The following is a 16,124-nucleotide window of genomic DNA, read 5'->3' on the forward strand; positions in this document are numbered from 1 at the left end:
GTCAAGGCCGAGTGTGCCAGGTGAGCAGTGGACAGAAGCAGCTGTTGTTGCTCAGGTTTCAAGATTTGGTGCAATTGTAAGCATCCATTGTTGTTTGTGTGCTTTAGGGAATCCACTCAGAGTATGCCAAGCCCCTGTCACCAACAGCTGATGGCCTGGATTTCCGTGCTTGTGAGCCCTCTGGAAGGTGTTGCAGGACTCTGAGATGAAGCCTTGAAATTTTGTATTTCAAGATTGCATCAGAGTTGCCTTTGGCAATGGCTGAGGAGTTGTGGTGAGTCGCCGAGGTAGGGAGGGGGAGCCAAGGTCCACTCGTGTTTCAGCAATGCCGAGTCTCTTTGTCTCTTCTTAACCCAGGCAGACCCTGCGATGACGGTGGCAGCCTCTGAGCCTGGCCAAAGTGTGCGGCCCGAGCGTTCTCAGGAGAACGGTGAGTAGCAGGATTGCTGGGTTTTGTCCATTGTGCAGCTAAGATCATGCAGTGATGTTTGGTGTTCTCGATTGTAGCTGAGCACGGGACCACAGCCCGGTGACCATTGGACATTCCCCGCAGGCGAGGCAGCCTCCATTGGCACGCGACGTGGATTCTCATGCCCAGATGGCTGAGAGATTAGTGGAGGGCTCAGGCCCACAGTGGGGGTGAAAGCGGGGTGCTGGGAGGGCCTTTAGGATCAGGTTTGGGGGCAGGGATGTGCAAGAAGTGTCCCCTTAGGCCAGCTAAAGGGAAAGTGTCTGTTTTGATCACAGTGCTGAGGTGCACAGGGCAGAGCAGTTCTGGTGTGTGTCCTGTCACTTGTCTCTGGTGCACTCTGTGTTCTTTGGGTCTCTCGGTCCTTTCTTCTCCTCAAAAGCTCTCTCTGCCTGTCCTGTGTCACGGGTGTCTGCACGTATTTGTCCCACAGCTGCTCTGCCCTGCTGCATAGCCTGTAATAGCACAAGTCCTGGGGACTTGAAATTTGTCATTTGCAGGGTGTAGTTGGGCTCTAGATTGTATGGGGAGATTGACATAACATGTTTGGTGATGCTAAGTTGTCCTGCAGCCATTTGACACTAGTCCTAACTTCCTTTCAGATGCAGACAGTTCAGGTCAGTGGCAGAGGGCCCCATTCTTGCGTGAGGATTTTCCCATGATCAGGTCAGTCATTGTTTGCATTTGCAGCAGCAGCCTGAATGGTGACCATGTTACAGCAGTGTTCTTTGCCTTTAATTTTAGGAGGTCCCGGCAGTTTGCAGCAGTCAAGGCCCTGTGTGCCAGGTGAGCAGTGGACAGAAGGAGTTGTTCTGGCTCAGGTCTCCATTTCTGGTGCAATTCTAAGCATCCACTCTTAGTTACTTTGTTTTATTTTAGGCAGTCGTCTTGCAAGATATCTCTGGTCCGGATGTCCAAGGCCAGGTGGGTGCAAGCGTAAGGTCTGGGTGGGTGTGCTTTTCAGGGCAGGGGGATGTTGTTTTCACAGAATCTCGGTGTGGGTTTTTTTGCTTTGTTTTTTTGCAGGTGCTGTCGCTGCCCTAGCTGTGTGAAGGAACAGAGGCGAGCGGGTGAGTTGGCATTTTGGCACGGTGACTCACAGGTGACTCTTATGCAGCAGCATGCTAAGTGTGTACCTTTTTGTTTTTCAGGTATCCTCCAGGCAGCCTGTGGAGTCAAATTGAGACTTCAGGTGAGCTGGGGCAGCGGTGTGTCGGAGTTTCAGGGATTCCTCTTTTCGTGGGCACTAGTTGCATTTTCTGTTTTGTCTTAGGTACCCTGAGGAGGAGCGTAGCTGAAGTTTGGAAACGGCAGCACCGAAGCGGATGTACAGAACATCTCGCCGTTCACATCCAACTGACATGGGATTCCATCCGGTTGTCTTGCAAAAGCTAAGTGCTGGGGCCAGTAGGTGGGAGATGGGGGAAAAACCTTCACTATCACAGGAGGCTATTTGATGTTAGCTTGGAGAAGAGGCCCATAGTGGGATGGGCTCCTCGGGAGCAAAGGGAGAGGGTTTCTCCTCAGCCCCCCCAGAGTCTTCGCTGGGCAGGGCAGTTCCGATCCCTCTCCGCGTTCTCGTGACGTTCGCATCGGCGGCCTTCTTTGACTCTTGACGTTGTCGTGGATCTTTTCACCATAGGAGCCCGCCTTCATGTCTGGAGCTATAGCTACAGTCACCCTGTAGTCATTTCTTCCTTCTCTAGGCCTACTGAGCTTCTTAGGCTTTCTCTTAAGTGCTTTGGCACTAACATCTTGAAAGGCATTGCATGTCATCATCAAGTGCTACTGCCCTAGGGCTTTCTTTTCTTTGGCATCATCAGCCCATGGCTCATCTTGGGCCAGGAATCTTGGGTCCATAAGGTGAAATTGCCAGGCAGTTTCCATGTGTGTCTGTGTCACGTTGTCTGTGTCCGTGTCACGTTGTCTGTGTCTTAGGCCTTTGTTACATCTCCATGCTTTAGCAACATCATTTTGTGCCGTATCGGCCATATTTTGCTCACGTACCTTCCTGGATATCAGTTATTCTGGCATCTTTACATATTTACTTTTTGGGACCGGACGATGTACATGAGATGTTCTCATCCATCTTCATTCTCAGTTTTGGTAGCCCTTCTCTTGGACTTCCGTACGGATCTTATTAGCCCTTCATCACCTGACCACAGTAGTTCCGTAGCATCTGCCTTCTCAAAGGATATAGGGCTCAAAAATTAGTCTTCTGGAGAATTATATCAAGTCCTCACTTATCTTGTATCTCTGTCGGCTTACATTGTATGCACTTATGTTGCACCTACCTGTGTCGGCTTCTATTGTATGTGCGTATGTTGCGCCTACCTATGTTGGCTTATGTTGTTTGTGCTTATACTGTATGTACCTATGTTGTCTTATATTGTTTGTGCTTATACTGTATGTACCTACGTTGCCTTATGTTGTTTGTGCTTATACTGTATGTACCTACGATGGCTTATGTTGTTTGTGCTTATACTGTATGTACCTACGATGGCTTATGTTGTATGCACCTCTGTTGTGGCAATTGTGATCGGAGCTGCCTTGCCCGGGCACGTAGTCACGCTCAGGTAGAGCAGTTATAAAGCTTTGCCGTTCATCTGTTCTCTATGGGGTTTGGGGTACAACACTGATGGGCCCAGAGTTGGTATAGCTCCTAGCTCTCAGATAGTCAGTCACTGACCGCCTCCCCTTGTCTCGTAGGTCCCCGGGTCCCTACAGAATTTCCTGGAATCTACCATTTGACATGGAGGTCCTGCGGTCAGAAGAAGCGTTTAAGCATATTCTTCAGTGCAGCGTTTCACGTAAGGGTGGCAGCCAGCGTGTCAGCAGAAGAATGTGTGAGAGTGTGACTGTCTGTGTCTGTCTGTGAGAGTTTGTGTGTGCTTGTGTCTGCAGCTGTGTGTGTGTGTGTGTGTGTGTGGAGCAGTTCCAACCTTGTGTGTATGGCCTTTGCCTTTCAGGGGGGGTTTTCATCAGGCAGGAGGATTTTTTGGGAGTCTCCGGAGCGAGTTGCCGTGAATGTGAGTTTGTGCGTAACGCGAAGGGGGCGTGCACGTCGGCGGAGCGTTTTGCGCCGTTTTTGTTCCGGGTGCGTCATAACAATAAAAGCGTTGTGGACTTTTCTGAAATGGAGACACGGTTATATTGTGTCAATATGTATTTTCCTTGTAATACATTATATTGTTCTGTCTTTGCAGGTGTTCCTGTCTTTTGATGTATTTTGCTGTATGTAAATTGGACTTGTACTTGTGTGCCTAGGTATGATGTATTCTTTGTTGTATTTGTCTCTGTACTTGCGTTTGTATACATTGTTTCCCTGTGTATTGCTGAAGTTTAAATTAAAGGAATAAAGATTAATCAGCCCTAATAATGATACCTCTTACCCTCTGCCCCGCCCACCATCCATCTCCTGTCTTTCTTTGGTGTGGTTGAGTCGTATCATTCTCACCCTTTTTCTCCCTTTGCCTCTTACTTTCCTCTTTAGTCTATTCCTCACTTTATCCTTCCATGTGTAACTCTTTGTCTCTGGCTGTGTTTTCCTTTGTTTCCATTTCTAACACATCTCTATGTTTCTCTAACCCTATTTCCTTCTCACCCTGTCTATTTTCTTCCCTTCCTCTACATGTATTTCCCCATGTCTCTTTGTCTCTTTCAATCTAGGTTTCACTATGTTTTCTTCTTTTTTTTCTCTTTGTCAGCCTTTGTCTTTCTAACACTTGCTATCATTTTCTTTGTCTCTAACCCTTTTTACTTTTCTGTCCAACTTTAATTTTTTGTGTTTCTAACTCTATTTCTTTCTCTCTTGAACCCTACCTTGTGTTCAGTCTCTCCATTTGTTTTCCTGTAGGTTTTCAGCTCTATTTCTTCTTTTTCTTGTCTCTCTATTTGCTTTTCTCTTTCATTTCAAGTGCTTCCTTTTCTCTTTGTCTTTCACTCTTTTTCTCTTTACCCCTCCTTTCTTTTGCCTTTCTCTTTCTAATCTGAATTTTTTGGTTTCTCTTTTTATCTCTTTTATTTTTCTTGCTCTGTTTTCTTCATACTCTTTTCTCTTCCTTTTCTTTTTCTCACTCTTTCTTCTCGCTCTCTTCTTCTCACTCTCTCCTCTTCTTCTTCTTCTCACTCTCTCTCCTCTTCTTCTCACACTCTCCTCTTCTTCTCCTCGCTCTCTCCTCTTCTTCTCACTCCTCTTCCTCCTCTCTCCTCTTCCTCTCATCTCTCCTCTTCCTCCTCTCTCCTTCTTCTCGCTCTCTCCTCTTCTTCTCACACTGTCTTCATCTCTCTCTCTCCTTCTCACTTTCTCCTCTTCCTCCTCTTTCTTCTTCCTCTGACTCTCTCCTCTTCTTCTTACTCTCTCCTCTCACTCTCCTCTTCTTCATCTCACTCTCTCCTCTTCTTCTCACACTCTCCTTTTCTTCATCTCACTCTCTCCTTCTCACTCGCTCCTCTTCCTCCTCTCTCCTCTTCTTCCTCCTCTCTCCTCTTCTTCTTCCTCTCTCCTCTTCTTCTTCTCACTCTCTCCTCTTCTTCTTCTCACTCTCTCCTCTTCTTCTTCTTCCTCTCTCCTCTTCTTCTTCTTCCTCTCTCCTCTTCTTCTTCTCACTCCTCTTCTTCACACTCTCTCCTCTCCTCACACTCTCTCCTCACACTCTCTTCTTCATCTCTCTCTCTCCTTTTCTCCTCACTCTCTCCTCTTCCTCCTCTCTCCTCTTATTCCTCTCACTCTCTCCTCTTATTCTTCTCACCTTCTCCTCTTCTTCATCTCACTCTCTCCTTTTCTTCTCACTCTGTCCTCTTCCTCCTTTCTCCTCTTCTTCTCACTTTCTCCTCTTCTTCCTCTCTTCTTCTTCCTCTCTTCTTCCTCTCTCTTCTTCCTCACTCTCTCCACTTCTCACACTCTCTTTTTCGTCTCACTCTCTCCTTTTCGTCTCACTCTCTCCTCTTCCTCCTCTCTCCTCTTCTTCTCACTTTCTCCTCTTCCTCCTCTTTCTTCTTCCTCTGACTCTCTCCTCTTCTTCTCACACTCTCATCTCACTCTCCTCTTCTTCATCTCTCTCTTCTTCTCACACTCTCCTTTTCATCTCATTCTCTCCGTTTCTTCTCACTCGCTCCTCTTCCTCCTCTCTCCTTTTCTCACTTTCTCCTCTTCCTCCTCTCTTCTTCTTCCTCCTCTCTCCTCTTCTTGTTCTCATTCTCACCTCTTCTTCTCCCACTCTCTTCTTCATCTTTCTCCTTTTCTTCTCACTCTCTTCCTCCTCTCCTCACTTTCTCCTCTTCCTCCTCTCACTTCTTCTTCCTCTCTCCTCGTCTTCTCACTCTCCTGTCTTCTCACTCTCTCCTCTTCTCACACTCTCGTCTTCATCTCTCTCCTTTTCTCCTCACTCTCTCCTCTTCCTCCTCTCTCCTTCTCACTCTCCTCTTCTTCTCTCTCTCATCTTCCTCCTCTCTCTCTCCTTTTCTTCCTCTCACTTACTCCTCTTCCTCCTCTCTTCCTCTTGTCACTCTCTCCTCTCTTCTTCTCACACTCGCTTCATCTCTCTCTCCTTTTCTTTTCACTCTCTCCTCTTTCTCCTCTCTCCTCTTTCTCCTCTCTCCTTCTCACTGTTCTCTTCTTCTCACACTCTTCTTCATCTCACTCTCTCCTTCTCGCTCTTTTCCTCTTCTCTCCTCTTCTTCACACTCTCTCCTCTTCCTCCTCTCTCCTCTTCCTCCTCTCTCTCCTCTTCTTCCTCTCTCTTCTTCCTCTCACTCTCTTCTCTTCCTCTCACTCTCTCCTCTTCATCTCACTCTTTCCTTTTCTTCTCACTCTCTCCTTTTCCTCCTCTCTCCTCTTCTTCTCACTCTCTCCTCTCTCTCATCTTCCTCCTCTCTCTCTCCTCTTCTTCCTCTCACTTACTCCTCTTCCTCCTCTCTCTTCCTCTTGTCACTCTCTCCTTTCCTTCTCACACTCTCTTCTTCCTCTCACGCTTTCCTCTTCTTCTTGCTCTCTTCTCTCCTTCTCACACTCTTCTTCATCTCTCTCCCTTTCTTCTCACTCCTCTTCCTCCTCTCTCCTCTTTTTCTTCTCACTCTCTCATCTTCCTCCTCTCTCTTTTTCCTTTTCTCGCTCTCTCGTCTTCCTCCTCTCTCCTTTTCTTCTTGTCTCTCCTCTTCTTATCACTCTCTCCTCTTCTTCTTCTTCTCACTCTCTCCTCCTCTTTCTCTCTTTTTTCCCCTTTCTGTACTTAGAATAAAAAAGCAGGAGTAGAAAATACCGTGCTCCGAGGAAGTAAAAAAAAAGAAAAACAACTTTAAAAATAAAAATTTCTACTCCCTGGGAGCATCAAAGTAAAAATAAAAATTTTTACTCCTTGGTAGCATCAAATTTTCCACTGCTGCGCCTGACAATATTTTTATATTTATATATATATGTATAGGGGGGGTAGGGGAGGGGTCTGTCTGGTAGCCACACCCCCACCCTGAATCCTCCCTCTACCCTAACCCCTTCCCTGACCCACCCTCCACCCCCTCCCCCACACCCTGACCCCACCCCTAACCACGCCCCCAATGCTGACCCCCCTCCCCCAATGCTGACCCCACCCTCTAACCCCCACCCCTGTCCTTACCCCCTCCCCTGGCCCCGCCCCCAGCCACACACCCTCCCCTGACCTCTATTAAGATATCCATTAGGATACGTATAAAAATCTGAAATAAAATATAATAGGAATAAATGTAAGAAATTATGAAAATATAATTTTCCATCAATATCCATTACAAATCCGAATGTGAATATAAATATGAAAAACATAAAAATAAAGCGTGTTGAACTGCAGCTTAAGAGTAAAGCTTTTTTCTTTCAGTTCCTATCGGGTCTCAGGCAGGCTTTTTGTTCCGTTCTTTCCCGCGCGGACGCTTTGGGGCGTTCGCTGCCGAGGCCGTGCCGGCGGGGACGGCGCGGTACTGCCGCCTTGTGGGCAGAGAGCGGTACTGCAACCCGGCCGCCCTCTTGGGAGTGCCTTGGCGCGGACTCGCTTGAAAAGTGCTGCCGCCTTGTGGACACAGGGCGGTACTGCAACCCCGCCGCCCTCTTGGGAGTGCCTTGGCGCAGACTCGCTTGAAAAGTGCTGCCGCCTTGTGGAAAAAGGGCGGTACTGCGGCCCCGCCTCTCCCAGCCGCCCTCTTGGGAGTGCCTTGGCGTGGACTCGCTTGAAAAGTGCTGCCGCCTTGTGGACACAGGGCGGTACTGCGGCCCCGCCGCCCGCAGCTGCCCTCTTAGGAGTGGATTGGCGCGGACTCGCTTGAAAAGTGCTGCCGCCTTGTGGACAAAGGCCGGTACTGCGGCCCTGCCGCTCGCAGCCGCCCTCTTGGGAGTGGCTTGGCGTGGACTCGCTTGAAAAGTGCTGCTGCCTTGTGGACACAAGGCAGTAGTGCAGCCGCTCTGCCCGTGGCCGCACTCTTGGAAGTGGCTTGGCGCGGACTCGCTTGAAAAGTGCTGCCGCCTTGTGGAAAAAGGGCGGTACTGCAACCCCGCCGCCCTCTTGGGAGTGGCTTGGCGCGGACTCGCTTGAAAAGTGCTGCCGACTTGTGGGCACAGGGTGGTACTTCAGCCCGGCCGCCCTCTTGGAAGTGGCTTGGCGTGGACTCCCTTGAAAAGTGCTGCCGCCTTGTGGACAAAGGGCGGTACTGCGGCCCCGCCTCTCGCAGCCGCCCTCTTGGGAGTGGCTTTGCGTGGACTCGCTTGAAAAGTGCTGCCGCCTTGTGGACAAAGGCCGGTACTGCAGCCCGACCGCCCTCTTGGGAGTGCCTTGGCGCGGACTCGCTTGAAAAGTGCTGCCGCCTTGTGGACACAAGGCAGTAGTGCAGCCGCTCTGCCCGCAGCCGCACTCTTGGGAGTGCCTTGGCGCGGACTCACTTGAAAAGTGCTGCCGCCTTGTGGGCACAGGGCAGTAGTGCAGCCGCTCTGCCCGCAGCCGCACTCTTGGGAGTGCCTTGGCGCGGACTCGCTTGAAAAGTGCTGCCGCCTTGTGGACACAGGGCGGTACTGCGGCCCGACCGCCCTCTTGGGAGTGGCTTGGCGCGGACTCGCTTGAAAAGTGCTGCCGCCTTGTGGACACAGGGCGGTACTTCAGCCCGGCCGCCCTCTTGGAAGTGGCTTGGCGCGGACTCCCTTGAAAAGTGCTGCCGCCTTGTGGACAAAGGGCAGTAGTGCAGCCGCTCTGCCCGCAGCCGCACTCTTGGGAGTGCCTTGGCGCGGACTCCCTTGAAAAGTGCTGCCGCCTTGTGGACAAAGGCCGGTACTGCAGCCCGACCGCCCTCTTGGGAGTGCCTTGGCGCGGACTCGCTTGAAAAGTGCTGCCGCCTTGTGGACACAAGGCAGTAGTGCAGCCGCTCTACCCGCAGCCACACTCTTGGAAGTGGCTTGGCGCGGACTCCCTTGAGAAGTGCTGCCGCCTTGTGGGCACAGGGCGGTACTGCAACCCCGCCGCCCACGGCCGCCCTCTTGGGAGTGGCTTGGTGCAGACTCGCTTGGAAAGTGCTGCCGCCCTGTGGACAAAGGGCGGTACTGCAACCCGGCCGCCCTCTTGGGAGTGGCTTGGCGCGGACTCGCTTGAAAAGTGCTGCCGCCTTGTGGGCACAGGGCGGTACTGCAGCCCCCCAGCCAGCGCCCGGCAAAATCACCGAGACGGGGCGAGGGGCGGCAGCGAGCGGCGAGCGGGGCGATGTCTGTGAGTGAGGGGAGGGCTGGAGGCGGCTCCGCGGCGGCGCCGGATTAGGATGGCAGCGGCGAGGGAGGCTTTCTGTCCCGTTCCGGCCGCCGTCCGTACCGGAACGCTTTGTGCCTTTCTGTCCCTCGCCGGCCGCCGTCCCCCACGTGTCGGGAGCCCGGCGCCGCCGTGATGGCGGCGGGCGGTGGGACCGGGCTCGGGCGGCTCTGGAGGCGCTGCTGGAGGTGGGATTCGGGGCCCGGCGCGCTGAGGGCGGCGGCACCGGGGGGACAGCGGGGGAGGGCGGGCGGGAGCAGCCGGAGGGGACCCGGCACCGGGAATGGGATTGGGGGGGGGCGGGACACACGGACAGGCCCCGGAGCCCCCGGGACCCCCAAAACGCCACCGAGACCCCCAAAAAACCCCCCGGGACCCCTCAGAACCCTCTGGGACCCCCCAAAAATAACCGGGAGCCCCCCGGTCCCGCAGGGCGAAGGCGCTGGCGCTGACCGGGAACCGGGGAGTGGAGCCGGCCGTGGACTGGTGAGGGGGGACCCCAAGAACACTCCCGGCACCCCCAAAAATACCCGGCGGGATCCCCCAAAAACAGCCCCGGGACCGCCAAAAACAGCCTCGGGAACCCAAAAATTCCCTTCAGGACCCCAACCCCCCCCCAGGACCCCCAAAATTCCTCCCAAAAACCCCTTGAAACCTCCAAACTTCTCCCCAGGACTCCAAAGCCCTCCCTGGGACGCCCAAAATTCTCTTTGGGACCCCAAAACTCCCCCTGGGACCTCCAAATTTCCCTTTAGGACCCCTGAAATTCCTCCTGGGACCCCCAAAACCCCCTGAGACCCCAAAAGTCCTCCTGGGATGCCCCAAAGACCTTCCAGAACCCCCCAGAACCCCCTCCAATTTTGGGTCCCCCCCCCGATTCGGGGTTCCCCCCGGTTTTTGGGTCCCCAGGCTGGTGGCTCATGAGGACGACCCCGACTCGGATCCCGAACTCCCCCCGGGTTTGGGGGCGCCGCCCGCGGGCCTGGGGGGGCCCCGGCAGCCGCCGGCCCCCGAGGACGAGACCCAGAAGTGAATTTTGGGGGTCGGGGGGGAATTTGGGGGTTGGGGAGGAAAATTTGGGGTATGAGGAGCTCAGGGATATTTTGGGGTTCAGAGTGGTTAATTTGGGGTTTCAGGGTGTTTATGGGCAGGGTTTTCGGGTATTCTCGGGAGGGCTTTGGGGTATTCTTTGGTGGGTTTTAGGATATTTTTGGGTGGATTTTTTGGGGTATTTTTGGGAGGGTTTTGGGCTGGTTTTGGGGCATTTTATGGTGAGTTTTTTGGATATTTTTAGGAGGGTTTGGGTAGTTTTGGGTGGGTTTTTGGGGGCATTTAGGACGATTTTGGGGTATTTTTGGGTGGGTTTTGGGCTGAAGGCGGCTCAGCGGCGGCGCTGGAGAAGGATGGCAGCGGCGAGGGGGGCCCGGCGGGGCCCTGCCTTTGCCAGCCCCTCCTGCCGCCCTCCTTGGAATGGTTTGGGGCAGTATGGGGTTATTGAGGTAGGAGTAATTATTTTGTTGTTGTTGATTTAATGTGGGGTTTTTTTGTTTGTTTGTTTGTTGTTGTCGTTTGATGTATTTGGTTTGTAGAGCAGGAACTGTAGACAGAATCCTGCAGAAGTAATATGGAATTTGTCCTCCCAAAACCCGCCCGGCTTCCAACCACTTTCAGCACGTGGTCTTCCTTAGCAGCACATGGTTCCCCCACACTTGGGAGCCGGTGCACTCTACTTTTCTCTCCTCCTTTGCTGACAGATCCTGCTGAGGCTGAGGACAAAGCCCTACCCCTACACGGACAAGGCAGCAGACCTGGTTCGGGAAGCCAGCGTGCTCCAGGCTGCTCCAGGACTCTGATCAAACATCAGCATCCCCGTCTCTCACGTTGATGGTACGTGGTAACCCCTTAAGAACAGAATTCCACCTTTTCTAACCCTAAGCAGCAAACTGGGGACGGATAACTCTAGAAATCCTGTCATGTAAGGACCTCCAGGATTCAGCCCTCCATGTGTCCTTGGTATCAGAGGTTGGAATTGCAGAGTTGCCACTTTACCCCCAGACGTAATTTTTGATGTGGTTGTGCCACTTTAACAGTATTTGAAATCTCTCTTCGTGTTCTTGCAGCAGCATTTTCGAAGCACAATGGAAATCTAGCCCTTCTGCCGGGAGCGGTTCACAGATTCGTGGAATCCCAGAAGGGTTTGGATGGGAAGGCACCTTTTTTTAAAGCTCGTCCCGTTCCAGCCCCTGCCATGGGCAGGGACACCTTCCACCATGCCAGGGTGCTCTAAGCCCTGTCCAGCCTGGCCTTGGACACTTCCAGGGATCCGGGGGCAGCCACAGCTTCTGTGTGCAACCTGTGCTGAGGTGCCCTGAGGAAATGTGTGAGCCGGAGGGAGCCGGGGCCGGGCGGAGGGAGCCGAGCTGTGGGAGTGGGCGAATGGAGGCGGGAGCGGGCGGGACTAGGCGAGCGTGGGCGAAAGCGGCCGAAAGGGGCCGAGGAGGCGAGCGGAGCCGAGCTTTGCCGAGTTCAGCCGAGGCGAGCCGAGCTTTGCCGAAGAGGCGAATGGAGGCGAATGCGGCCGGAAATAGCCGAGCGTGGCCGAAAGTAGCCGAAGCTGGCCGAGGAGGCGAGTCCAGCCGAACGGAGCCGAGCTCTGCCGAGCGCAGCAGCCCGGGCGGGGCTGAGCCGGGGCGGAGCCGGGGCGCCGGGAGGATCCCCTCCTGTCCCTCTCTCTCCCGCTCCATGCTCCTGCCCGTGTTCAGTTACCTCTCTTTCCCCCGTTTCCGTGTCCCCCCCAAACCCGGCTCCTTCCTGTCCTGTCCTGTCCCTGCCCCGCTGCTCCGTTCCATTCCCCCTCTCGGTGGTGTGAGATGAGATTTGAGCCCTTTCTGACACCCACGCGTGCTCTTTGTGTTGTCAAATCCCGCGTGTGAGCCAGAAGCTCTCCCTGCCTATTTTGCAGGTGGATGTGCCATTCAAAGCCCTGGAGGCAGGGCTGAGCACCGGCGAGCCGCGCGTGGCTGCTCTGCACAGGGGGCGTGGCAGGAAACACTCGCTGAGTGCCGGAGGAGCGAACGGGAGCCTTGGCCCTGCCATCCTCTGGGATCTGCGGGGACACTGCAAGCACTGGCAAAGAGCCGAGAGCCATGGGAGCAGCGCTGAGCGAGGCTGTGTCCCAGCCAAGGAGTTCCTCCTGTGTCCCTTAAGAGGATACCCCAGGGCTGGTTTTCTGCATCAAGACTTCTGATCAGACCATCTGTAGACCTCTGGCTTAATGTAAATATTTATTTATATGTTTGTCTCTGACAGCAAAGCACGTATCTCCTGACTTCCCTGCTATTCAGTATCTGCTGAACTGGCTGTGCATTTTTCCTAAGCTAAGGAAAACCCTCCCTCTGATTCTGTAATTTCCAAAGGAGCAGCATTGAGTCACTTATGTTTTTCTTGTCTCCATAACTTTAGCTTGACTCGTGCTCAAGGACAGGAATGACTCAAGAACTGTATGTGGTGAATTGTTAGTTTGGCAGGGGTTTTTGCAAATTCAGGGCTAAAATGTGATGTAAGAAAAGGCTTTTATTGCAGCAGTTAGATTTTTGCAGCATGGCAGATTTTCAAGCCTCTAAGTAAATCACTTCATTCAGATTTAAACTCTCTTGAAATATGCTTGATATGTTTTGGGGTTTTTTTCATTGTTATGCTACTTTTCGTTTTGGTTTGATTTGGCTTTCTTTTTTGCCTGGCGTGGGAAAATTTTACAGCTCTCACTTTTTTCTTCTCCAGTTGAGTATAGTGTTACCTTCTTAATTCAAAAACCATTTGCTGTATGGAAAAAGCACCTTGCCTTTGTGAAGGGCCAGGTGGGAACTGTTTTAATGGCCAGTGGCACAGCCCTGTAGCACACAATTCCCAGGAAGTGGGGAGCCCTCTGCCAGGCAGAGCCACCTGGCCAGGTTCCTGCGGGTGCTGCTGCTGTACCCGGCTGATGAGGTGAGAAGCAGCTTGGCTTTATTGCCAAAATAAAACTCACCCGTTTTCCTATGAATCCCAGCAAAGTGGTCCCAAAGGCTCTGTCACTCAGTCTCTGCTTCCATTGGTGTGGAGAGGCTGGATCCCAGTTATCACCCCAGCAGTGCCCCTGCCTCCCTTTTCCCCACTTTTCTGTTCCAGTCGTGCGAAATATTCAGGCTTTGTTTTCTTCCCCCTGCGGTTCACTGCAGATCCCAGAAAACCCACAGGAGGGAAGATCATTCCTTGTGCTTCCGCCTCCAGGTGAGAGAGGAGATGGTCACATCCTAGGAGCCTGATTTTGGAATGTTTTCTGGAATTGGCCCAGTGGCTTTTACTTCTGGGGTTCCTGGAGTCTGTCCGTGGCAGGTCCAGCCCGTGCTTCAACTGAGAGCCCTCAGTCCGCAGGGAAATGAACCTTTGGGGAAGTTCTTACAGCTCTGCTTAGTGCTTTATGAATGGTGATGATTTTCTGGAAGTAGGCTGTCCATTCTGACCCTTTTTCTTCCCTCTCCCTGCAGACTGTACCTGCTGAGAGGCTGAGGTGAGACCAGGATCTGTAAAATCCCTGACTCTCCGTGTTTTCCCGAGGCTGAAGCCGTGTTTGCTGTCAGTGACGACAGGGTGGGAGATGCTAAACACTGAAAACTTTGGGGTTTTTCCCCTGAACTCCCCAAGACTCTCTGCAGCTGTGCCCTGTCTATCTCTTGAAAGAGTTTCTGGATTTACAAAGGTTTTTACATTCTGCAATATTTATCTATAACTCGATTAAAAAGAATCCTACTGTATCAATGTGGTGTTGATTACTTTGTTTGAGTCGGTTAATTAAAGCGAATTGTTGGTAAGGGGTTTGAGCATCCCTTAGTTGGAGCTGGCAGCTCTTATTTAATTTCTCTTCATTCCTTTAATTTCTTTCAATTATTTCTTAAGCCATTACTGCAATTAGGATGCACGGTAAGGACAAGAGCATTTCTGCCCTGCTGGATTGGGAAATCCGAGCCCAATTCCTTGGAGAGATTGAGGGGATGGGGATCTGTGCCTCAAGCTGGGTTTTGACAGTGGGAATTTGGTGAGGAAGGAAGAGGAGAGATCCCACGGAAAGTGGCTGAGGCCAGTTCCGCTGGCTTTGGGTGCTCCTACCCCCGAGAAAATCATCCTGGCTGAAGGGAGCTGGAAGAAGCCAGGGGGCTGCGCCGGGGGCTGTGCAGGGACCCCAAACCCTGGTCAGGGGCGCTGGGCAGTGCCAGCTGCAGAGGAACGCTGCAGAGGGGCTGCGCTGGAGCCCCTCAGCTTCCATGCAGAGATGCTGGCACTGCGGGGCTTTCGGGACACTGCCGAGAGGCTCCGCTGCCAGAGCCGGGGAGTTCTCCCGTTATTTTCTGTCGTGCTGGGCACCTGGCAAGTCCTTCGAGCCCCGCAGGCTGCCAGTGCCAGCGGAGCAGCTGGAATCACAGACGGTCACACAGAAACCGGGCTGGGAGAGCAAATGAGCTCTTCCATGTTGTTTTTCACAACGCGTTTTGGATTTATACCAGAATCTCTTCTCTCCCCTCAGACCCCGTACCCCTGACTTTTGAGTTTTCTCACAGAAATGTCTCGGCCTGCACCGGGAAAAAGAAAATTCCCTGGCACGGCGGGGAGCGGCGGGGTTTGGGGGTGCTGGGGCGGCACGGGGGTCCCCGCGCCCCGGCCGGTCTCGGTCAGCCCCGGGAAATCGCCGCCGCCGCCGGCTCGGCCCCGGCGCCGCCCCGGTGCTCCGGCCCGAGAGAGACCCCGACCCGCCCGCCGGGGCAGAGGCGGCACCGCCGGGAGCCGAAGCGGCAGCCCCGGGCCCATCCCGGCGGGCCGGGAGCGATGGCCCCGCCTCCATCCCGGGCGGGCCGGAGCCTCAGGGGCGGGGCCGGGCCGGAGCCTCAGGGGCGGGGCCGGCGCTGGCTCAGGTGCGCGGGACCGCGGGGCACCTGCGTGGGGTGGGGCCGAGCTTATTTAAGTGCCGGGAATCGCTGCAGCCGCCATTTGCTCACTCGGAGCGCAGTGAGGGTGGTGGGTTCTGTGCGGGCTCCGCAGCTTCGCCCTTCTCTCCTTCCCCCCCTTTACTCTTCCTTCCTCCTGCTCCCATTCCCCTTCTTTCCCTGCCTTTCCCCCGTTTTCCTCTCCTCCCCAAAGCCGACTGCTTTCGCTCCCCTTTTGTGCCCCCTTCTACTCTTCCTTCCTTCTGCTCCTATTCCCCTTCTTTGTCTTCCTCCTTTTCCTTCTCGTCCCATTTCGGCCTCCCCTCCCGTCCCACCATCTACCCTTCCTTCCTTCTCTCCATATTTCTGTTTTTTCTCCCCTAAACCCACTCTCCCTCCTCCCCCAAATGCGACCCCCCCACTCGTCCCTCACCTGTCCCTGCCCCGCTGCTCCGTTCCATTCCCTCTCTCTTCCCTCCTCTGTCCCGTCCCTCTTTCCCCCTGCCGGCCTTTCCCTTCCCCGCCCGCTTTACTCGCAGCCCGACCTCCCTCCCCACCTTCCCGCATGCTCCGCTCTGCTCCCCTGTTCTCGTTCCCCATTCCCCTTTTCCTTCTTTCCTCGCAGCCGCGGGGCTCGGGGCGCCGCAGAATAAAGCCCAGAGGGCCGGAGCCGGCGCCCCCCGCCCTCGCTGGGGTCCCCACACGGGGCCGGAGCCGCTCTGCGGGTCCCCCCATTGCAGTCTAATACACGGCCCGACACTGCCGGGGTGCGGCTTTCCCGACATCACACTGGGGGTCGGGCTGGGGGTCGGGAGGGGGTCCTGGGGGGAGGAGGGTGGGGGGGTTAGGAAGGGCCCCCTCCGGAGGAGGGGGTCCCGGGGGTGGGGGGGGCCAGGGTGGGCCCCCTCCGGAGGAGGGGGTCCGGGGGAGGGGGGCGGGGTGGAGGGGGGG

At 54.1% G+C, this 16,124-nt stretch overlaps 2 long non-coding RNA genes across 4 annotated transcripts in view; one reads left to right on the forward strand and one right to left on the reverse strand.

Moving 5' to 3' along the window:
* The window catches only part of LOC144248615 (uncharacterized), a 104,200-nt gene that overhangs the window by 39,914 nt on the left and 48,162 nt on the right, over window positions 1-16,124 (reverse strand). The window lies entirely within an intron of this gene.
* LOC144248610 (uncharacterized) lies at window positions 11,402-14,009 on the forward strand. Its single transcript, XR_013341906.1, has 2 exons — window positions 11,402-12,492; window positions 13,743-14,009. It is a non-coding gene; the product is annotated as an uncharacterized LOC144248610 (long non-coding RNA).

This window comes from Lonchura striata, unplaced genomic scaffold (assembly GCF_046129695.1).
Source record: "Lonchura striata isolate bLonStr1 unplaced genomic scaffold, bLonStr1.mat Scaffold_194, whole genome shotgun sequence".
Lineage (NCBI taxonomy): Eukaryota > Metazoa > Chordata > Aves > Passeriformes > Estrildidae > Lonchura > Lonchura striata.